Source organism: Lutra lutra, chromosome 9 (genome assembly GCF_902655055.1).
Source record: "Lutra lutra chromosome 9, mLutLut1.2, whole genome shotgun sequence".
Classification (NCBI taxonomy): domain Eukaryota; kingdom Metazoa; phylum Chordata; class Mammalia; order Carnivora; family Mustelidae; genus Lutra; species Lutra lutra.
Window position 1 is genome coordinate 136,978,275 of NC_062286.1, and position 24,399 is coordinate 137,002,673.

Sequence of the window (24,399 nt, forward strand, 5' to 3'; positions counted from 1 at the left end):
CGGGAGTGGAGCAGGTCCAGAGTCCACAGCCAGCAGCCTTCAGCTGGCAACCCCCTTCAGGAACGGCCTCCGCTCCGAGTCATGCATCTTCTCTGAAGTGATGGTCATCTTACCACCGACCGACACAGACTGCAGACCTGTTGTGCAATGTGGAATGACACTGAAGGGTCATCTCGTCTTCCCTGCTCCTGGTCGTGTTGTCTGAGTCTTCTGTTGACATTACTTTGATGCTACTCTTCATCCTCCATCCAATCCTGCTTCCTTCCCTTTCACGAGTTTGGACACTGTGAGAGCTCCTCATAATATTTCTGCATGCTAATCTCTTCTCAGGGTCAGCTGCCTGAGTAACCCAAGCTTTGACACATTTTGAGTAGAGATAAGCTTGGTATCATAGAAGAAAATATAGTGTCCGTATTAGGGAGGCCAAACTTATCTCAAATCCCCAGGAGAAATGGGATGTGTTCTCACTGACAGAATGGTGTTTCATGGCTGCCTTTAGCTACAAGAGACTGAGAGCGTGCACTCTGGGCTGGCTACCTTTCTTTCCCAGACAAAATATGAGACCATCTTCCTGTTCCAGAAGATTCTCAGAAGACTTCTACAATACCTGAATCACCATGAACAATTAGGCAGGCTGGAAATGTCATTTTTATCTGGGCACATTGTCTCCACAAGTAAAAATCAGGCTTCTATTATTGAGAATGAAGGCAAGAATGAGGATTGGGTAGGAAAGTAATATCCTGCCACACATAGAAATAATGATGCTCATAACTAACACTTACAGAGCTCTTAGGATGTATCAGGTATTGTACCATGCAGATTTATATCTACCGGGTCATTGGATTTTCTCAATAACTCTGTTATTAAGGCCATGAGATCTCTGGGACTCACAAAGCATTGCTTTCATGTCAATATTAATACACTACTTAAAATTTTTTTTCTTTGATAGGACTCGATTTATACAGAGCTATTGATGCTTTACCTCATATCATTCTCGTGCTCAATTTTGAGACATGGGCATTATTATTAATCCCATTTAACAGACCGTAAACTGAGGCTTAGGGGACTTATTTTATTTCCTTGAGGCCACACAGCTGCCCAGATGTGAAACTGGGATTTGACCCTCATGTCTGACCTTTGAGCATACTCTTTTCAGCACTTTGTTCTGCAGATCTCCTGCTCTGATTAAGCGATGTCAGCTTCAGGCTAAGAAACTCAGAAATTTGTGTCCTTAGTATATGTTAGGACTTGGGCTTAATGTTGGGTATAGAACTGAAAACCAACTTGTTATCCTTGAAGAGTTCATTCAAGTGGGAATTGATGGAACTGTAAATACCAAGTAAGATACAAGGTGATTGGTGCTATAATAACAATACATAAAAGCTTATGGGTAAGGAAGAAACAATTAATTCTTCCTAAGATCATAGGTAAATCAGAGCCCAAAATCAAGTAATTTCAGGGCTTTTATAAGACATCATCTTATGTCAAGAGGCCTTTAACTGTGACATAACGCCTTTCTGTGTTTTGACGAATATTCACTCTGGGTAAAGTGAGGTAATGCTAGTATGAGCAGAATTCCTATGTTACCATGGCTACATAATAAATGACAAAATTTATTTTGCTCCTGGGTCTACAGTTTCAGTAGGACTCAGCATTGAGAGTGTGTCTCTGCTCTACTCAGCAGCAGTCTGGCTGAATCAAAGGCCGGGGGCTGACATCATCTGAAGACATGCTCATTCACCATGCTCTGGTGGCGAGGCAGGTTCTTGGCTGAAACTTTAACTGGGACTGTCAGTATCTAGGTACAGGGCTTCCACATACCACAGTGGCTGGGTTCCAAAGGAGGGTGTCAGGAAGAGGGAGGGAGAAAGAGAGAAATAGAGAGAGGAAGGGAGGGAGGGAGGGAGGGAGGGGGAGAGAGGAAAGGTCAGTCACTATCTCTGTGATCTAGCTTCAGCCGTGTGCCATGCTGTCACACCCACCATATCCTGTTGGTCAGAGCCATCATGAGACCCTGATTCAAGGAGAGGAGAGATTGACACCACCCCTGAATGGGACAACGGCCAGTCACGGAGCTGGAAGAGCATGTGAAAAGCATAACCTACCACGTGCTGTCTTCTGGTCACAGCACCTCACATCCCTCCTTCATGCAGAAACGCATGGCTCCTCTCCCACAGGCCTCCCAAGACTCTTCCCTTTGGGCATCAGGCTCAAGCTCAAAATCTAAGATACTGTCATCGAAATCAGGTTGAGATGTGGCAGGGGCTCTTTAGGTGTGACCCCTCCCTACTCTCTGAGCACAGGTCTCTTGTTCTGTATCCCTATGAACTGAAGAGGGGATTTACCACACCTCCTAGGTGCCCAGGAGGCTACACACAAAAACAGCCATAGATTTCCCTCTCCTCTTCAAAAGTGGGGAGAGGCAATGAAAAGAATATAGGAATGGTCCATAGTAATTCTGAAATCTAGCTCAGAGATATTGGTAGTTCTGTGAGTAACATACCATCCTACAAACAATTTTCCATGGCTCTTGGGTCCTCTTTGTGGGCTCTCAATGGCTCACAACGGGTAAGCTTTCATTTCCGTGAGAAGTGCCTGGCACTTGCAGAATGATAGTTATTCTGAGACTGCTTTCTGCCTCTAGTCATTTGGTCATTCATGGTCATCTTTTCATTCTTTACCATCTCTGTCACTTGTAGTCTGGTGTGGTAGTGTTTTTGCAAATCAATTTCCATTAACCCTCCTTGAACCTCCTGTGAATTGCGTTAGGTACACTTCGTTAGTAAAAAGCCAGCCCTGCCAATCAAGAATAGCCCTTCTCTATCTTGAGCTTCCTCTAAGACGGCTGGGAGCATACCTTGCCGATCCTTGGAAGTCCTATTGCTTTACTGGAGAGCATCTCCAAGGCATGCTTTCAAGGCTCCTGTCTATTTTAGGCATCTTCTTAGGTCTTAATAAAAGGTTTTATAATTACATTCTTAGGTTCGTCTTTAGACCTTGTTTCCTGCCAGTGGCTTGGATTTTCTCTTTGCCCAGAAGCCATTTCTTAATTACAGCATTGTTTGCCATCGAAGGAGGTTGGAAATGAGAAATAGTTTCGTTATTTGTGAACTCAGAAACTCCTGGTTTCTTTAGACTTCATGTTTTATTCTTCAGCTCATCTTACATTCTACTACAGGCAACGGGAGGAAGCCAGGTGGTGCTTGCAACAGTCTGCCTAGAAAGCTCCCTAACTGGACCATCCAGTTCATTAGGTGTATTTTCCCGTTTTCGACATTACTACAGGCGATGCAAAATTTCCTGCCGCTAATGAGGGTCCCTTTTCTCTAGCTTCCGATAATATTTTCCTCTTTTTGTTTGAATGTCTCACTTTCCCCCAAGCCCTCGTTGGCAAGCGTGGCCTGACTCCTGCTAGCATCCACTTCACGACTCTTCAAGATGCCTCTTCCAGACCCCTCTTGAAGTCATCTCCAGGCTTCCATCTGCTGTGGCAGGTCACTTCTCCAGCTACCCAATCCGTTCCAGTTCCTATGGCTGAATCACACGTTACCTCAAAACTCTGTGGCTTAACACAATGACGACATGAGTTTGACTGAAGTATCTGTCATCTGTGCAAGCCTCGGTGGGCATGGTTCATCTTTGCCCCGTCCGCCATGCATCTGGGGGGCCTATGTATGTCCAGCTGAAACCTTCACATATGACCTCTCTGTGTATTCTGGATTCCTCATGATATTGCTGAGGCCGGGTTGTGAGGGCTGGCACAAAGAGAAAGGGACAGAGTGACAAGTCAGAGAGAGGGGACACAGAGACATTGACTCCACACTATGATCTAGGCTCAGAAGTCATATAGCGCCATTTCTACCACACGCTATTGATCAGAGCAGTAACAAGCCCTTGAGCAATTTCCAGGGAAGGGAACTTATACCTTGACTCTGGGTTAGAGGAATGTCAAACACATTGTAGGATATGGGATAAAACACGGGGCTATGCTGAGCTGTCTTTGGAAAATATAAGGTGCTACCAAGTTATGATGTGGTTGCAGCCAGTATTCTAGGAAAGGCTATAGATCTCTGGGTTATTTAAACAATCAGAGGTGATTTTAATTCTCAGGCTAGCTGCCCACAACCTGTGTGATGTTGGCCAAATGAAATAATGCCTTTGCTTCTGTTTCTTTACCTGAGACTTCTCTTGTTTTGGTACAGCGGGCATGTCTTTCCCTACTTTGCTTCCCTCCTTTCCTCCCTATTTCTTGGGTAACTGTTTCCTTGCGGCTGGAGGTAACTACTCCCAGCTTCCATGAGAGGTCTGAGAAGGCTATTATCTACTTATTCCAAGGAGGGTGTGGGATCTGGGCTGAACCACTAAGATTCATCCTGTGGGGAATTTGAGACTTAAATACAGAAACACAGATGAGGAAAATGGATTGAACAGAGTTGTTTTGGTGGCAGGAAGAATGGAGACTGTTGACGAATCCTTGACCACTGAGACTTCCAAAGACTGGTCATCCAACCTTACTTTCAGTTCTATGAGGGAGGAAGTAGTATTTTAGTAAGTGCCTTTTCAGGCTGAAGTTAGCTAGAGTGTACCTAATCAGATTGGTTTTGAGTGTACCTAATCAGATAAAAGAAGGTAATACACCCTAGCTCGTGATTATAAGCATTAAGTAAATCCATGAATTTAAATTGCTGGACACACTGTAAGGATTTGATAAAAGGTAGTTTATTATTATGTTTTTAAGTAATCTCTACCCCCAATGAGGGGCTTGAACTCATGACCCCAGGATCAGAGTCACATGCTCTACTGACCGAGCCAGCCAGGTGCCCTGGTAGTTTATTATTAATATCAATTTATCAACAGCGAGTATAATGTTTGTCTCACACACCTTCCTCCTTCCTGTTTCTCAGCAGCCAGGTCAGGGGAGGTTGGCAGGAGGCAGCCCAGCGGGCCCTTGTAAGTTAACTGTAGCCACCACGGGCTAGATTCTCTCTCTCCATGTGCTCATCGTTCAGGGCCACACTCTCATCAAGAAGGACTTGGGGGCCACCTGGTTGAATCAGTCCTTAAGTGACTACCTCTTGGTTTTGGCTCAGGTCGTGATCTTAGAGTTGTGGGATCAAGCCCCCCCCAACCCCATGAGCTCCTTGCTCAGTGGGGTATCTGCTCAGTATGTTCCCTCCCCCTCTCTCTGTCCCTCCCTCCACTCACTTGCACATGCTCTCTCTCTCAAATAATAAATAAATCTTAAAAAAAAAAAAGGACTTGGGTCAGTGGACTCCATGGGCTTCTGTTCCCAGTTGTCACTTTAATCTCTGGTCTTTGTCACTCAACCCAGCTTCTGTCTCTATAGATAACCTTTTCTAGAAGAGGATGATCTATATTTGAAGGTAGCTGTATTTATAGCTGTGAAGCTTCCTTTTCAACGGGTTTGGTAGGTGAGACTCGCCTCCTTCTGTATTTCCCATAAAATAAGCAATTAGCCATTTCTTTCTCAAGGCACTGTTATGATGCTGTTGAGTTCAGGGGGGTGAGATACTATGGGACTGGGCTGGCCTGTGACATCCTCAGTATTTTTGATCACCTCTGACACACACGGAGTGTCTGACAATGCAGCCAACATTTTACCCCTCAGAGGATTCTAGGAATGTAGTTAATATTTCTCTGGATAGGATGGTACATGAGCATAGTATACTATCATTCTGAATGACTTTGCATCATTTATTATTAGGAAAATAGAACACTCATTAGCAAGAATTGTTGTCATGGGATCAGACGTAAGAGAAAGAAGCCCTTTGGGAAGTGGCAGAGCGTGAGACTAATTCCAGGTTAAGAGCACACAATGTATCTTACTGAAATGTAGCATTTTTCATGAAGATGTGAGATATTGGGCAAGTTCTGAACCCTCTATGTTTGTGTTTACATATGGGCATTAGCAGGATAATTATAATATCTGCCTTGTAGGACTCAGTGAGATCATGCATATAAAGTGATTAAGACATTGTTAAAAATTGTAGGCATCTGTTAAATCTTTTTGATCGCTTAGCATTTCACTTCTTACAAGTGAGGGAGGAAGGCAGCTGTGAAATGAATGCTGGGAGGAACTAAAGAGAAAGGAAAAGTATACTGGATTTGATAGCCCTCACTTTGATATCAGTGTACACAGATATTTTGGTATCAGGTACACACACGTACCACTGAGGAAATAATTTAACTTATCTGAGTATCAGATTCCTTGACAGTCAAATTCAGATAAACAGGAATTTGCCCATCTCCAGCATGGTTGAATCACATAGTAGATATTTATTTATTTTTTAAAAAGAGTTTATTTATTTATTTATTTATTAGAGAGAGAGAGAGAGAGAGAGCACAAGCAGGGGGAGTGGCAGAGGGAGAAGCAGCCTCCTTCCTGAGCAAGGAGACTAATCCCCGGACCCTGGGATCATGACCTGAGCTGAAAGCAGACACGCTGTAACGGACTGAGCTACCTATTGTCCCACATAGTAGATATTTAATAAGAAGTTTTGAACTATTTCCCTGTAGCCATGCAGGAGCTCAGTCCTGTTTATTTATGTGACCTTGGGTAAGTCACTCCTCTGGCCACCCACTGTTCACTGACAGAATGAGGAGATTGGACTATACTCCCTACATTATTCCTTCTAAGCCTGAAGTTGTAAAACTATGTTCAGAAGCAGGATTGAAATCTGAAATAGTTCATGTTCATTCAGGAATAATATTTGTTGGGCGACATTATATGCTAAACACTGTGCTAGGAAGATTAAAAACATTTTTTTCTAAGCATATAGCTCCTGCCCTCAAAGACTACTTGGGGTGGGGGTGCGCGCGCGCGCGCGCACACACACACACACACACACACACACACACTTAGAAAATAACCTAGAAGGAAAGTGATAGAAATATTTTTATGGTATTATGGAAACACAGAAAGGGAGAACACCTAACCCTTCCTGAAGGAGGTGAGGTTATCTTTCTTGGAAGAGATGAACCCTGAAAGGTGCATAAAATTTAGGGAGAAAATGTATATGCTGGGTATGGTGAGGGCAGTGAGGCAATTCTACAATAAGAAACTTAGACATAGTGTGACTTATGGGAAAGGCACTGCTCATCCGTACACAGGAATAGGAAAGAGCCATGGCTGCAAATATTTGCAGGAGCAAATCTTGGTAAACCTTGCTGACCATGCCAGGGGCTCTCCCTCATCTCCATTGGTGCTGGGTAGGAATATGTGTAGGCAGAATGGTATCTAAAGAGAAATATGTTGCTATACTGAAGATCACAGGCTTTGTTGGTACAATCTCTAGGTATAAGCATGGTGATGGTAGACAGTTTGTAGTCATGGATATCTGTCATTTGTGGGTACCTATAATCTGTGAACACTGATGATCTCTGACTATTGTACATTCTAGAATCTGATGCTGAAGTCTCTCTCTTTTTTTAAAGATTTATTTATTTATCGGAGTGAGAGAGCATTGGGGGAGGGAGGTGCAGAGGGAAAGCGAAAGAGAGAATCTCTTTTTTTTTTTTAAGATTTTATTTATTTATTTATTGGACATAGAGATCACAAGTAGGCAGAGAGGCAGGCAGAGAGAGAGAGAGAAGGAAGCAGGCTCCCCGCTGAGCAGAGAGCCCGATGCGGGGCTCGATCCCAGGACCCTGGGATCATGACCTGAGCCGAAGGCAGAGGCCTAACCCACTGAGCCACCCAGGCACCCCGAGAAAGAGAGAATCTCAAGCAGACTCCCCATCGAGTGTGGAGCCAGACGTGGGGTTCGATCTCACGACCCTGAGATCGTGACCTGAGCTGAAATCAGAAGTTAGTGACTTAACTGATGGAGCCACCCAGGTGCCCCTCTGATGCTGAAGTCTTATGCATGTGAGTTCCTGAGCATTTGGACAATGTTCCCAATGGTATTCTATGGATGTCTTGACTTACTTGGTCCCATACTGGCTACGGGACCCACAGCTTCCTGCCTTATTCTCCAGCCTGACAGCTGGGTTGACCTTCTTCTTCAACCTCTTTTCTAGGGTTACCCTGGTCTTCCATTCCCACTATACTCAGAATTTGGGAATTTTATGCCTTCAGATACTGCTGTGCCTGGCTGAGGCCCTTGTGAAATGTCAGTACCTTGGTTGGCATGAAGCAGCTTGTAAGGTGGCTTCCAATCAGACTCACTTAGACCGCAGGGGAGGAGTTCTCTCTCCTTCCCAGGTAATACTGAGCTTAGTCACGTGACTTTCTTTTTTTTTTTTAAACATTTTTTTTTTTAAAGATTTTATTTATTTATTTGACAGACAGAGACCACAAGTAAGCAGAGAGGCAGGCAGAGAGAGAGAGGGGGAAGCAGGCTCCCCGCTGAGCAGAGAGCCCGATGCGGGGCTCGATCCCAGGCCCCTGGGATCATGACCTGAGCTGAAGGCAGAGGCTTTAACCCACTGAGCCACCCAGGCACCCCAGTCACGTGACTTTCTTAGGTCAGAAGAGTGTGGATGGAAATAAGAGGGCCAGTTTGAACCTGAGGCTTTGAGAGGCCTGGCCCCCTCCCACCAGCCCTTTTGAGTTGTTCTCATTGTTGAGTGGCCTTAAGCCAGGAAATGACTTGGTTATATATGATTTACAAAACCACCTTTGGTGGTTTAATAAAGGACAGATTTGAAAGATGTCAGCTATAAAATGGAAATGGTCTTGTCTGATATGGGTGGGACAAGGAGAGGCGGTGCTCACCTGCAGGTCCCCCTTTCCTTACTTACATGCTAGTCTGTCAGCACCATGGGTGAAGAAATGCTATGGTTTTCGATGGAGTTAGACAGATCTCCTTTCCAGATGGTTGCGTGGAGAGATTAAGAAGTTAATTCATATATTTTGGGTTTCTCATATGACTAGGTTTCTCATATGACCTCTGACCACTTTTCAAGATGGCAATGGAAAATGTACTGAGTTTCTGATCATTTATTGAATATTAAATTAAAGTTGATTTTTAAAAAATACTACAGTGAAATTGTCTTTACCCAGTTTTTGGGTAGAGGGTTTTTTTTCGGTCTTTTTTTTTTTTTTTTAGATTTTATTTATTTATTTGACAGAGAAAGAGAGGGAGAGTAGGCAGAAGAGAGAGGCACAAATAGGTAGAGCAGAGCAGCAGGCAGAGAGAGAGGGGGAAGTGGGCTTCCCTGCTGAGCAGAGAGCCCGATGCAGGGCTCCATCCCAGGACTCTGAGATCATGACCTGAGCCGAAGGCAGAGGCTCAACCCACTGAGCGACCCAGGTGCTCCAGTTTGGAGATAGTTTTAAGCCACTTTGACAAATGGTAGAGACTCATCTTATACCTGCATTACTGACTTGGCTAAACTCTGAATCCTATGACCTGGGATTCCTATATAGTAGAATTAGATATTCAGGCATGTGATTCTATAATTTAGTGATTTCCTAAGAGAATTTAAGAGTTTTTTTTTTTAAATCAGTAGTTGTTCTCCTTATTTGCATTCTAACTTTCAGAGCCTAATCCCTTCATATAATCTGTATCAGCTGTATTTTTTCTGATAGCTCTGTTTCACACTCTTTCTCAGTGAACCCAACAGGTAAGAATGCCAAAAAATTGAAATAGGAAAAGCAAACACTTATTGAGCGCCTACTACTGCCACATGTTAAGATGAGTCAGCTCATTTGAGCCACAAGATCCAAGCACTTAGGTAACATCATCACCCTGTTTTTAAAGTTGAGGAAACTGGGGCATGTGGAGGACTCAGTTGGTTAAGTATGTGCCTTTGCTCAGGTCATAATCCTGGGGTCCTAGGATCGAGTCCCACATGGGGCTCCCTGCTGAGGTGGGAACCTGCTTCTCCCTCTCCCTCTCCCTCTGCTGCTCCCCCTGCTTGTGCTCTCCTGCTCTCTCTGTCAAATAAATAAATACAATCTTAAAAAATATATATAAGGTTGAGGAACCTGTGATTCAGAAGCAACTTCCCAGTTGAGATATGATTGGACCCGACAGTAGCTTCGTCTCCAATTCAAGCAAGTCTCTGCTCTGTACTTTTATGATTTTTTTAAAAATGTATAAATGATTTTATTTTTAGCTTCAGCATTGACTGACATGTTTAGTGACATAGCCTGGGGATCTATTCTGTACTTTTGATCAATCCCATGACAAGACACGAACAGCTATTCACAGATTTTTCTCCTTCTCAAATGAACAGAAAGCATGTGTTAAGGTGCAGAAACTCCCAGGCATTTGTGTCAGGAAGAACCACCCAGAAGGGACATCTGTTTCAAAGTTCCATCTAAAGAGACTTGGGCTCCCTCGTCCTCTACAAGGCCAGTATCTTCATTTTTTTAAAAATATTTTATTTATTTATTTGACAGAGAGCACAAGTAGGCAGAGAGGCAGGCAGAGAGAGTGGGGAGGCAGGCTTCCTGCTGAGCAGAGAGCCCAATGCGGGGCTCGATCCCAGGACTCTGAGACCATGACCTGAGCCGAAGGCAGAGGCTTTAACCCACTGAGCCACCCAGGCGCCCCCAGAATCTTCATTTTAAAACAACCCATAAGTGTCCAAACACAGCAGGATCTGGTACAAACTCAGAAATATTTGCTAAACAGATAAATGTTGAACAAAGTATCCAGGCTATAATGTCGAGCAAAGAAACAATTCTATGAACAATTCTATGAACAGCCAGAATCTGAATTCTAACCCGAGTTTGTTGCTTCCTGCTAAATTAGTAGAGATCAAGAGCTCTAAGTAAAATAAGAAGTGTAAAATCAGTACAGTAGTATAAAAAGTATAGTATAAAGAGTGAGGTGGTGGGGCGCCTGGGTGGCTCAGTGGGTTAAAGCCTCTGCCTTCAGCTCAGGTCATGATCCCAGAGTCCTGGGATCGAGCCCCACATCGGGTTCTCTGCTCAGCAGGGAGCCTGCTTCCCTCTCTCTCTCTGCCTGTTTGTGATCTCTGTCTGTCAAATAAATAAATGAATAAATAAATCTTAAAAAAAAGTGTGGTGGTATAATTAGTATCACAGCGATAGCTACCAACTGATTCCTATCCATTTCACCCCTACCTCCCTGTCTCTGGGTCCTCTACTGTTCCTTGAAGTTTAAATACTAATTCTTGAGCCTCTCTGGGCTTGCCTTGGTCATTAATTTCATATAAACATTCTTTCTTAAAGAGGGTTTCTCTGACTCTTCTACAGCAACCTTAGTCAGGCTTTCTTATTCTGCCCTATTTTTTAAATTAATTAATTACTATTCAATATAATTAACATATGGTATATTATTTGTTTCAAAGGTAGAATTCAGTAATTCTTCAGTTGCATACAACATCCAGTGCTCCCTCTATCGAGTGCCCTCCTTCATGGCCATCACCCAGTTACCCGATCCCCCCACCCACCTGTCCTGTTTTGTTCTGCCTTCCTATTTCCCACTTTTTCAACTTTCTTGACAGTCTCCTAATTGGCCACTCTCTCCTCCACTTGCGTGAAAGCTTTGCAGAATCAGACCAGGTTTGTCTTATTTTCACTTCATGTCTGCAGAAACTAGTTGGGGAATCCATGAATAATTTGTGTATGAATGGATTGACCTGTTTCAATCAAGGAATTCTGAGTCTGGACACTGCAGCCGGACACTCGGAAAAAAAGTCAGAAGTTAAGTTAAACATGTGATGAACTTCCATTTTGACTATTTGATGAGGCTCACACCTTGTGTGAGGCTATTTTGAACTTTTCTTTCGTTTTTCAAGTTATCTTCCCAAAATAGACCCTAGTATAGAGCAGATCTCCCCATGGAGATGTTCGCATAATTTTGGAATAAATTTTTTTTTTTCCCCCAGAATGTCAACTCCACTAGTGGTGTGTGCCATCTGGGGGAGCAGCTGGGAAAAGGAAAACGGAGACTGAATGGCGCTCGTCCCAGTTTCCATCATTTCCGGGGTCAGATAGCTGTCTCTTTGTTTACGGGAATGTTGGCCTTGTTTATAGACAAGTGTTGGAGGAGGATTTTAGGGAAGACTCCCAGACACGGAGAAACAGGATATCAAATTGACAAAACAGGTGGTAGACTAATTTAAAAAAAAAAAAAAGAAAGAAAGAAAGAAAAGAAGGTAAAACACCCTATTACTAAGTAAATCCTTTGCAATCTGTTGAGCAGCTAATCCCGGGAAAGGAAAAAAATAAAAGCAGGCAACTCCCAAGCATCACAGTATTTGCAACAGAAATGTCTGTGTAATTTATATCACTTGTGTAACCACAGGTGTAGTGAAGGTTTAATGTATTTTTGAAGTGTTCAAATGCCCACAACGGCAATTCAACAGCTGGGGCTGGAGATGTGTTTCCAACAACAGATGAAAACGTGCACTGTCACTCTGGAAAAGCAAGAGTTATTTGCATGCTCTCTCCCCCCACCTCGCCCCATTTTTTTCTTCCTTGGTTCCTTTTTCTTTCTTTTCCTCCTTCCTTTTTTCCTTCTAGCCTTCCTTCTTTTTACTTTATTTTCTCTTTATTAAGAAGACAGCATTATTTGTTTGGGATGTTAAGCTGCCACTGCCTGATCTTAACACAAAGAACAAAGTCACCAGATGTCACAGGTGCCACGCAGGAGACAGAGGAGAGAGTGTTTGTCATCAGGCCAGCAGTGAGTCCTTCTCTTAGTAGGTTGAGTGTAGCTTTCAACTTACCTGCTGGATTTCATAAGAACTGCATTATTTAAGACGATGAGCAAGGCCTTCATAGGCACTTTGGGAAGGGGGAAGAAACCGAGCATCTGTGGCTTGGTATGAAAGTGACAGACTTCTCTTCCCTGTCTTCTTCCCCTGTTTGACTTCATTAGAATGGGAATCAGCAAAGTGATGTGGAAACCTGCTGAACTGTAAAAAAGGGAGGTCTGGCTTTCTTCTGTTTTGTGACCTCGGACAAGTTAGTCAACTTCTGGAGCCTCAGTTTCCTGGTTTGTAAAATGAAGGAGATTTGGGTTCCCAGTACACAAGAATGTATTCCTTTTTTTTTGTTGATGTTTTTAGGAATGCTATTCTTAATAAATTGATTTTTGTTCCTGGTTCTTTGATAGACGTGGTGAACAGGTATAGTAATAAATAAAACTTATGTGCCAATCCCAATTCTAAGCACTTAACACATTTCAATGTCCTTAAACCTCAACCTGGTTGGACCTATGTTAATATTATCTTTATTTTTTGTCTGAGAAAATGTGAGACACGGAAAGGTTAAGTAACTGACCCAAGGTTACCTCATTCTGGCATGGACACAGAATTTGAACTGTGGCTGTCTAGAACCAAATATCTGGTTCTCTTATCACATTGTGAGGAGGGGAGTTCCTATAATCTCCTATAATCTGCCAGTCCTGAGTTTCTCCAAATAGTAGTTGCTTAATCCTAAGTAAATGATTGTGCCTTACTTCCGTCATTTGTAAGAGATTATCGCGGTACCTTAATGAAGGCTGTTTGGAGGAATCGAATGAGATGATATTGTTATGTTAGCCAGGATAGGCAGGTTTATTATTCAGTAATAATTCAATTTCCAGACCTCAATGGTTTAAGATTACAGAAACTTCCATGACCATGCCTCATGCCTAGTGCAGTTGGTAAGATTTCTGCTCCCTATGGTAACTCATGGATTCAGGCTCATGGAGGATCTAACTGCTGAATGTTATCTGCCCTGTAGTCAAGGAGGAGACAGTTGGAGAATGGCTTATGTTCATCGCCTCATTCGAATGGGACCCGCACCCCAGCCTTTGGTCAGAAGTAGTCACGAGGCTTTGCCTAACTCTAAGGGAGCTGGGAATGCAGGAGAAATCAGACACTGGCTGATCACTGCTTTCTCTGTCGCAAACATGAAGGCCTTTCATAAGATTCCAGGCACAGTTATCACTCAGTAAATAGTTGCTATTGCAGTTATCAACCTTAATAATAATCAAAGCATTAATAGAATTTTATCACCTATTATTGGGCATTTAAAAAACGAATACTGTAGGGCGCCTGGGTGGCTCAGTCAGATAAGTGGCTGCCTTCAGCTCAGGTCATGATCCCAGGGTCCTGGGATGGAGCCCCGCATCTGGCTCTCTGCTCAGCAGGGAGCCTGCTTCCCTTCCTCTCCCTCTGCCTGCCTCTCTGCCTACTTGTGCTATGTCTTTGTCAAATAAATAAATTCTTTAAAAAAAATTAAAAAATAAATAAAAATAAATAAAATAAAAACAGGTACTGTAATTTGAAGCATTCAACATGGTAACTTTTTAAGAAGTGTTGAAATGTACGGAGATTAGCGAGAATGATAGAGGATGACTTTTTGAACCCTAACAGATAAAAGTATTAATATTCCTAAATTGTGGGACAATTTGAAATAATTGCTCATATAGTTAATTAACTCTTATTTAATAACCCCCCATTATTTCTCTCTCTGTTACACTCACCTATTCACAAACAATAAAAAGTTGGGTGTCATCAATGGAACAATTGGCTCATCTCATTGGCTGATAGGATATAAATCATCTACATCCTTTTATGCCCCATCAGCTCATTTATAAGGTATTGCCCTTTATTATGACAGATTTTATGATATTTTGTGATGACCAGTGATGGAGAGAAAAAGGTTTAATGCACTGACATCTAATTTTATTATCTCTGGTACCTATTCATTTTTTAGAAGCATTTCTTGACTTCGTGCCAGTTTAAGCATGAAGCTTTAAAAACTAGATGATGACAGGGTCGGGAATTAAACCTTTAAATCAGAACGGGATTAGAAAGACAAATCACAGAGAGATTTCAGTCATTTAGCATCCGTCCAGCATATTAATAAGTGGTACTCATGAAATCAAAAGCACATCACAAAGCCTGTTCTCTGTAAGTTGTATGTGTCCTAGATGCCTTTTCTGAGGTGTGTGGTTCACACTGGCCCAAGATAAGGGACAAGGACACACATGTACAGGGTTCTCACTATCCAAAATACCATTTTCAGTCTTTTCCTTATGTTCCCTCCCTTTTTCTTCAAAAAGTACTGCCAGGGAGTTACAATCATCCATGTTAAAATGTGAAAAAATTAAAAATGGAAGAAAAATGAGGAAAATTTAAACTTGCTTTGCACAGTGGCTTTCTCTTCCAAATACCTGCTCGCCTTCAGCTTTGCATCTGCTGTTCCCTCTGGTCAGAATGGTCTCTGCCCAGATTTTGCATGACTGGCATCAGCTCATCATTTAGCTCAGTACAAATGTCTTAGGTTTAGGGAGGGATCTTCTCTATGGGAAGTCACCCCCTTTTACATCAGCTTTGTTCATTGTTATGGCACGTACACACATTCCATTTTAAGACAGTACTTTGTTGGGGGTGCCTGGGTCACTCCGTGCATTAAATGTCTGCCTTGGGCTCAGGTCATGATCTCAGGGTTTTGGGATGGAGCTCCGCCTTGGGCTCGCTCCACAGTGGGAAGTCTGCTTCTCCCTCTCCCTTTACTGCTTGTGCTCTCGATCTCTCTCAAATAAATAAATAAGATCTTAAAAAAAAAAGAGAGAGAGAGAGACAGTACTTTGTTGTTTATGTGCTCGTTGGGTATTATGTCTTTCTATTTCCACTAAGGTGCAAGCTTCTGAGGGCAAGGGTCTTGTACATCTTACTCACTGTTTTATCTCCAGAGCTTAGATGACTTTCTGGCAAAGAGTAATTTCTTAGTAAGTACTATTTCAAGTGAATCAATATGTTTTTTTTCCCCCCCGCTGGAGATGCTGACGGTCCAAAAAGAGAAGTCACTTGCTTAAGCTCACACATCACAAAAATGCAGACCTGGGTCTGGAACCCAAGCAATAAACATAACAGGTAACACTGATAGAGTGAATTACTTCTGTGCCACTCGCTATTCGTTAGGATGGTACTTTGGATGTATTACTTTGGCTAATCTGCACTACCACCCAATTGCTTTTTAATTCCCACTTTACCGTGGAGGAATATGAGGCGGAAAAGTTCAGCAGCTTGCTCATAGTCTCCCAGCTCCTTGTGAGCACTGGGTACTGTACCAGCCCCCAAGCTGTAGTTTTCGAGTATCAGACATTCTTTTATTTGGCAAAACCTGGGACTGCCCTTTAGCCAACCTTTTCTGCCCCGGTAAAGGGGAAGGGAACTGGAATACAAGTCTTTCAATTATCTGCACTGGCTCCATTCACCAGCCCCATGAATTGTAGTCTGCTTAGCTACAGATGCTCAGTGACTCTCTGTTGATGTGTGGATAAGTGCCTGAAATGGAACGCAGAACATTTATTTCAGGATCAGGGAAGCTGGTTGGCTGATAAGTTAATTGCTTAATTGCATCATTTAACCTGGCCAAGATTTCTGACAGCTAGGTAGTTATTATCTCTCCTTTATAGGGAGGAAACTGAGAAGCCACAAAAAGCCATATATAATAAAGATTTTATTTACTTATTTGAGAGAGAGCACACGTGGGGGGAGGGGCAAAGGGAGAAGGACAGCAGCTTCCCCACTGAGCAGGGAGCCCGATGCAGGGCTCGATCCCAGGACCCCAAGATCATGACCTGAGCCAAAGTCAGATGCCTAACTGATGAGCCCCCCAGGTGCTCCCATACTTATATTTCAATCATTTGTGTGGGTTGAAGGTTGAATTTATATCTGGATTAGAAAGGTCACAGAGGAGTTGGACAGAACCAAGTATCCATCCAAGTAATGGTGCAGACCCTTAAGTTAGCACCCATGGGGATTAGTGCGTTTCACTTTCCCTCAGGGTTTTCATTTACTCTAAAACAGAAGTACAAAGAGTAGCCTCCTAAAGGCAATTCCTTATATAAAGTTCTTTTCAAAATTTAATTTTATTTTTTAACAGTAATCTTTTTAAAAATATTTTATTTTTTTTTCAGTGTTCCAAAATTCATTGTTTATGTGCCACACCCAGTGTTCCATGCAATCTGTGCCCTCCTTAATACCCACCACCAGGCTCACCCAACGCTCCCACCCCTCTCCCCCTCCAAAACCCTCAGTTTGTTTCTCAGAGTCCACAGTCTCTCATGGTTCATCTCCCCCTCCAATTTCCCCTCACTTCTCTCCATCTCCCAGTGTCTTTCCTGTTATTCCTTATGCTCCACAAGTGAGGGAAAACATGGTAATTGACTCTCTCTGCTTGACTTCTCTCAGCATAATCTCCTCCAATTCCATCCATGTTGATAAAAAAAAGTTGGGTGTTCATCCTTTCTGATGGCTGAGTAATATTCCATTGTGTATATGGGCCACATCTTCCTTATCCATTCGTCTATTGAAGGGCATCTTGGTTCTTTCCACAGTTTGGTGACTGTGGCCATTGCTGCTATGAACACTGGGGTGCATATGGCCCTTCTTTTCACTACATCTGTATCTTTGGGGTAAAGTTCTTAAGCACAAATAGTGTGCTTAAGTCTTAAGGCAAGAAAACCAGTTCTAGACAAAGAGAAGATTTTATTTTTTACACTCCATGCTACCAAGTCTGGTACTCTTTCACATATAAATGCAGTGATTTGGGGATGCCTTGCTTAAGCACATTGTTGTCCCAAATGTCAGTGGTAGAGGGGGTCCCCACACACCATCTGGGTTCTCCCTACTTGGCCATGGGAAAGAAAGGTCAAGCTCAAGGAAGACCAAATGTAGATTCCAGTTCAAATCTTAATTCTTCTCTGTATTAGCTGTGGGACCTTTGGAAAAATCACTTAATTCCTCAAAGTCTCAATAGTCTTCAAACCTGTGAAATGGGGCTATAGTGCCTACACAATATGGTCGTTGTGACAATGACAGGAAACAACAGGTGCAAAATGTGTACCATAGATTCTGGCTCAAAATAATTGCCAAAAACTGTTAACTAATAATGCCAGTGCCCTTAGGTAAAAATTCATCAATGCAAGTACCACTTGTGCCTTTGTCGTTGACCTTCCTTCCACCAGATACAGTTGCTTTCTTACTTGTCTGTTCCTTGTTTCCAAGCCTGTTAGCATAAGGCAAGCCCAAGACCGCACCCTACAATTGCATTCTGGGCATATTGGTTATATAACCACACCGACCTGTCACATCAGCATCTTTAAATCATTTTAAAAGTAGTTCTGACTTGACCATATTCTTGTTTAACTATCTTAAGCAAATTAATTAGCTTTGTGGGGCCCCTGATGCCCTTAATTCATGGTCTATAAAACCTCAGACCTAATTGAACTTTTTAATATTGTATCTTTACTACCTGATATAAGTGTCTTTTAAATTATAAGAATTGCTATAGTTAATACCTTATTAAATAGCTACATATATATGGAAGTATGAAACATTTCCAAGATTGCCAAGTAATCAAAACTCAGATTTTAAAACAAAGATGATTTTATTTCTCTTTTATGATAACATAAAAATATCAAGAAGTTTGTGTCACAAGAATAGTAGAGGGGTCTCCTATTAACAGCTTGCCAAGAATGTGTGGCCATAGGGCAGCCTCTGGTATCTGAGAGGTAATCAGTAAAATATTCATGAACTGAAATACATAAACAAAGAAATACGCCCTTCAAACCCACAAAAATCACAAATACTCCTTCACACGCATTAGGATGGCTGTACTCAAAGAGGTAATCACAGGTGTTGGTGAAGATGTTGAGAAACGGGAGCCCTCAGAACCAGCGGGTAGAGATGGAAAATGGTGCCATCCCTTTGCAGAACAGTCTGGCTGCGTTCAGCAATTCCATTCCTATGTATATACCCAAGAGAAGTAAAAACGTGTTACCATAAAAACATCTACATGAAAAATCATGGCAGCATTGTTCATAACAACCGAAAGAAGAAACAGCCCAGATCTCCCTCGGCTGATGAATAGATGAATAAAATGTGGTACACTCAGGTAATTGAATGTCTTTTGGCAATAAAAGGAAAAAAAAAAAAACACTGATATGGGCTACAGGGGAATTTGGAAATAATTATGTTAAGTGAGAGCAGCCAGTCACAGAAGACTACATGGTATGTGATTCCCTGTTTATGAAATATCTTGAAAGAGCAAACCTTTGGAGTCAGAAAGGAGATCACTAGATGCAGAGGGTTGTGGGGGAAGAACGGGGGGAGATAGACGGCTGATTGGCATAGACTTTCTTCCTGAAGCGACAAAAATGTGCCAAATTAGATCACAGTGGTGGTTCTACGGGTCTATAAATATAAAACCCATTTACTTGTACAATTTATTTGGGTGAAATATGTACTCTGTGAACCGTAGCACATAAAGCAGCTCAACTAAGCTACCTAAAAAAATTGTTTGGGGGCTCCTGGGTGGCTCAGTGGGTTAAACATCTGCCTTCAGCCCAGGTTATGATCTCATGGTTCTGGGGGTCCCATGTCGGGCTCTCTGCTCAGCGGGAAGCCTGCTTCTCCCTCTTCTCCCTCTGCTTGCTGTTCTGCCTGATAGTGCTCCGTCTCTCTGTCAAATAAATAAATAATCTTTAAAAAATTATTTTTTAAACCAGATTACAAAAAAAAAAAATCTTAAAAAGAAAGTAACTTGGAAGTCAAGTTAAGGGGCCATGGGTGTAATGATTTGAGTGTCCATATGAAAAATCAATATGATTAAGTGAAATATACTACATATGTGAGGACCCCAGGAATTCATAATGATACTTCACAACTCACTGATTTGTTTTAGAGAGTATCAGGGAGCCACTTGTTATTCTAAAAATAGGGACAGAAAGGAAAATATTAAGGATCTAACCTGGTTTTTTTTTTTTTTTTTTTCTGTTTGAAAACAGCATCTCAGAGTCACCCAATTTCTTGACAAAGAAGTACTTCTTTTTGTAGACATATCCATCTAATAAGGGAAGAAACAATTAGAATTACAGTATTAACATTTTACATGTCTTTAACAAAATCATGAGTATAAGCAATACGTGATCACTAATATATTAAGAAGAGATACCACTGTTAATTGGTTGCTCCAATGGAAGTATGCAATAGTATACTATACTTTTTGTGTTGCCTAGAGAAATCAGATCTCTAAACAGAGGATTAGGTTCGGTGACATGACAGAGAAGCAAATAGCAAAATCCTGAATGTGGGGATTCTGTTGGATAAACAATCCAGTTTTATCAAGAAATTAGTTGCAAAGGGGAATAAAAAGAGAGAATCTCAATTTAAAGAGAATTAAGGGACATATCAAAATGTACTATGTGGGTCTTGTTTGGATTTTGATTAGGAAAAATCAACTGTACATATATATATTTGACTACCGGAAAAATTTCAACACTGATGAGATATTTTACGGTATTTATTTTTTATGTGATAATGATATTATAACTGTGTCTTTAATGAAAGGCCTTATCTTTCACAGATACATACCGAGGTATTTATGGATAAAATTATGTCTGGGAATTGCTTTAAAATAAGCTAATAACAAGGTGAATTCAGTGGGAGTGTAATAATAATACAAGAATGATCATGATTTGATAATTGTTGTAGGTGGTGATAGGCACATAGGGGTTCATTACACTGTTCTCTCTATGCTGAAAATTTTCATGGTAAAAGTTAAAAATACATGCACTTAAAATATTCATGCAGATGTGCATACAAGCAAAAGCTGTACATTAAACTCATTAGAAAAATTGCCTATTGGGACAGGTGAAGAGTTGGAGCAATGACGAATGCAGGGAGGGAACAAAACAAGGAAGGAGTTTGAAAGGACCGATGATAATTGTGTGGCATTGAATGAGGAATGTGGTTAATCTAATCCGCTTTACCTGAGGTCCAAAGCGGGAAATGGAGCAAGAAAATGCAAAGTTGCCTCTACATTTAATGTCAGTCTTACTTGCATACAAATATATTTTCTTCACTTGGAAAGAAAGTTGAGGAGGACCACCCAGGAATGAGGTCTTCATCGATGGGTCACCATATATGTATCTGTGCCCAGGAAAACAAAAGTCACAATAGTAATGAGCACAGACTGTAGAATCTGACCGACAAACCTCACCACTTCCATTTTAAGTAAGCCTCGTTCAAACAATTTCAGTTACATTAGTCAATATATTTTAAGCTTATAAATTGTTTTGTAGATTCTTAAAGTGATTCACTTGGGCTGTAAGGGTGTTCTAATAATAAGAACCATTAAGCATGAGCTACATCTTCTAAGATAATTCATTGTGAAAAGCCACATTCAACACAACGGTAGAGTCCTGCCAACTGTCTGTGGTAATTCCAATTTTACCTGTGGAGAGGTCACTAAATGTTACCTTCTGGAGCTCATCTTGTCATTATGAAGGTATTTTGTAGTCACGCAAAATACCTCAGCCGAGAAGTAATGCGAGTTCATTTTAAGCCTACTGTTTGGTCAAGAGCCAAGTGATTTAGTGAGCTCTCCAAGATGTTCCCCAGTGCACTTCTCTGAAATCATCATAATTTACGTTTTCTTTCCATCAACATTCCATGGACCCAGGTAACATCAGAAATCATAAACTTAGCTCTGGATAAAGAATATTGTCTCTGGCTACTTTTTTGGTGGTTTCCTGGCTTAACTTTCAAAATAAAACGTATTGAGTATCATTTAGAAAAAAAACCCAGAATGCCAGTTCGGTTTTCCATGGGATAGCGCATTGCTGGAGAATTTGCTTTCTTTCTAGTTTGTAATAACATTAAAAAGGTGCTGAAGGGCTTCTAGAAAAGGTGGGCAGCAAACTAGATATGGAGAAAAGGCCATTGCAGTAAGGGCAATCAGGATAAAAGAATAATTTTACTGGCTTATATAAACAATAATTAAGAAATCAGTCTGGTTTCAGCACAGCAGGATTTTGCCATCCAGATAATGTCCTCAAGAATCCATGTCAGGTTCTGTCTTTCTGCTCTGCTTCCCTGAGAGTTTGCTTCAGTATCTCATGGATCCTTTTCCCTCATGATGGGGAAGGTGGCCCCCTGTGTGTTCAGATCTGTACTGCCCTTTCTGCTCAAAATCCCAGAAAAACCCTCCTCCCTGCTCCCCCACCATCTATTTGTGAACTTAGCTTACCAGATCTAATGTAGATCTGTTGAAAGTCGGTTTTAATACATATTGTAACTGTTATCTATTGACAAGAAAAAAGGAAACCACTCATGGATAAGGGTTAACATATTTTTTTCTCCCCTCTCTTCCTAGGAAGTCCCTTTTGTGATGTGGGTTTGACACCTTTGTGAGGCTGACAAAGATAAGGTAAGGCACACAGGCAGCCTTGGAAGAGAGAGGGAATGGTGGGTCTCTTTCTAGGAGAAAAATCATAAGGCTACTTTCTGGAAAATGAAGTCCATTCTGAAACTACAATTTGACTTACCTTGTATCCTTTTCATAAAAGCACTGCTCCCATTCCTGAGGACTCTGCCCACAAGCCTACAAGCCCACAAGCCCACAAGGCCAAATCACATCCCCAAGGTCCCGCCTCCAAAACCCTCACATGGTGGGGGAAGAGTTTTGATACAGGAATTTTGGGAGGGACACAAACATTCAGTCCATAAGGCTGTACTTTTCCTAATTCATTAATTTCTCTGCATGTGAACAGTCAGATGTAGGGTTATAGCAGGGATCAGCAACATAAAACTGGTGAACCAAGTTGTCTTGATGATGATTTTTGAAGTAGGAGCTTTTCAAAGGAATGGTCTTATAATTTGTAAAAGGTTGGGGGAAAAAAACTATTTTTGAGACATGAAAATTAGATGTAAGTTGTATTATCCATACATAAAGTTTTGTTGGAACACAGCAACACACACTTATTCACATATCGTCCATGGCTGCTTTCCTGCTCAGAGAGGGACTAGTAGTGATGGAGAATGTTTGCTCCTCAAAGTCTCACCTGTTTACTACCTGGTATTTACAGAAAATCTGTTTTCCCCTGGGTTGTATACAAACCCAAAGGAGATGTTCAAGGAATAAAATGCAACTCAGCTGGGTCATCGGAGGGCCTGAAGACTGGAGGGAAAACATAATTAAAATACTCTGATGTAAAAGGCAAGTGATTTCAGGGTTTCTCTCTCTGTGTGTATGTTTTTCTATGTGAAAACTGTGATGATCTTTGGCTGATGGACTATGAAGTCAGCAGCATCTGTCAGTACTTGCGGGAAGCGAATACGGAAGATTTGAGACCGCCTTGAAAGGTGTCCTTGAATAGTCCCCAAATAGCTGACCTTCAGGTGTCCTTGTAGCATTCCCACAAGCCAGTGTTGTTTTGTGCTTGGGCAGTAAACTCATGAAAAGAGTGACTAAGTAAGTTGACAACAATCGGATGCTTTTCTCTATGCAGTTTAGGATTGCAGGGGAAGAATTCTGAGGTTGGTGATATGTAGGTCACCTATAATCAATCAATCACTCTCTCACTATGTATAATATATATTACATTATAGATATAGATCTATGTAGACATATATTATTGTATTATATAATAGATAACCTAGGTCTATAGAATATATAATATATCTGATATATAGAATATATGTCTATTATATAATAATTACTATATATTATCAAATATAGCAAGAGATATATTATTCTATATTATATATTTTATAGACCTAGGTATCTATTGTATAGATATGGATGTAGCTATCTAGGTATCTGGACAAAGGCAGTGGAATAACTAGAAAGGAGAAGCAGCTCAAAGAAACTAACAGCATGTCTGGAGTTGAGTATGGAAATGTGTGAATGGGAGATAAACCTAGAAAAGTAGAAAGTTAACAAATGTAAAAATATGAAATTACCAAAATAAGCAGTTGACATTGAGCAAGCAGGGGGAGACACCAATGGCTTTTAGTCATGGCAGCTAATTAGAATCATGTTTTAGTAAGCCGATTCAGTGACTATGTTTTTGAAACATTTGACTTGCCTTTTGCCTGTGGACGAAAATCAGTCCCTTTGTCCAGCATGAGCTCAGGAGCTAAGATCAGGTGAGCTCAGAAATGGTAAGTTTTTACAGTCTGTCGACTGTGTCTCTCCTGAGACCTACGATTATGGATGAGTGGTGGTGCAGTGTTCCTGAGATAATGCATTTGAAAGTATTTGAAAAACCATATAAATATAAGGATTATTACTCTCATCATCATCATCATCATCGTAATTATTATTCCTGCATTGCAGTCTTCTGTGGGGGAGCTGGCATTCAGTGTGTGCCCTCCTTTGTGAGCTTTGAACTTGTTTTTTGAGTTATGATTTGTACAGATTTGGCAACTCAGAACTTCCAGCCTGGAACTTATTAACCTTACTAATGTAATTGACCTAAAACTATGTTCACAGTTAAAGCCATGAAGTTCCTTGGAAAAAACAGTTGGCATTCTGACATGAGGGATGGGCATCCTTACATGGACCTGGGGAATCTGGGAAGGAGAAAACATTCCTGTGGTTTTCCTTTTGGAACGGATTGTTTTCTCAGTGAGGGGTGGAGGAAGAAGTCAACTACCACCTTGGCCCATGGA